Source organism: Sinocyclocheilus anshuiensis, unplaced genomic scaffold (assembly GCF_001515605.1).
Source record: "Sinocyclocheilus anshuiensis isolate Anshui unplaced genomic scaffold, SAMN03320099.WGS_v1.1 scaffold337, whole genome shotgun sequence".
In the NCBI taxonomy this organism is placed as follows: Eukaryota; Metazoa; Chordata; class Actinopteri; order Cypriniformes; family Cyprinidae; genus Sinocyclocheilus; species Sinocyclocheilus anshuiensis.
This window is the reverse complement of record NW_015537968.1, coordinates 1460284-1460503: the sequence shown is the minus strand read 5'-3', so window position 1 is coordinate 1460503 and position 220 is coordinate 1460284. Positions and strand designations below refer to the sequence as shown.

At 36.4% G+C, this 220-nt stretch overlaps 1 protein-coding gene across 1 annotated transcript in view; it reads right to left on the bottom strand.

Annotated features, from left to right (window-relative positions):
- Nucleotides 1-220, bottom strand: part of gmpr2 (guanosine monophosphate reductase 2) — a 15625-nt gene that overhangs the window by 6163 nt on the left and 9242 nt on the right. The window lies entirely within an intron of this gene.

Below are 220 nucleotides of genomic sequence, written 5' to 3'. Positions count from 1 at the left end.
CAAAAATCCCTCTTTTTTTTTTTTTTTTTAATCAGAATGCACAGGTGCAAATCAAACTGGTCATTAGTAGGGATGTAACGATGCACACCGAGCCAGTTGAAATTGATACAAATATGTGACGATTCAAATCGGTTGAGATGTAAAACGAATCGCAATATATTTGGGGGTAGGAGTTTATGTGAATGTATCTCTGAGGGGAACTGACTGTCTTTAGAAAAGT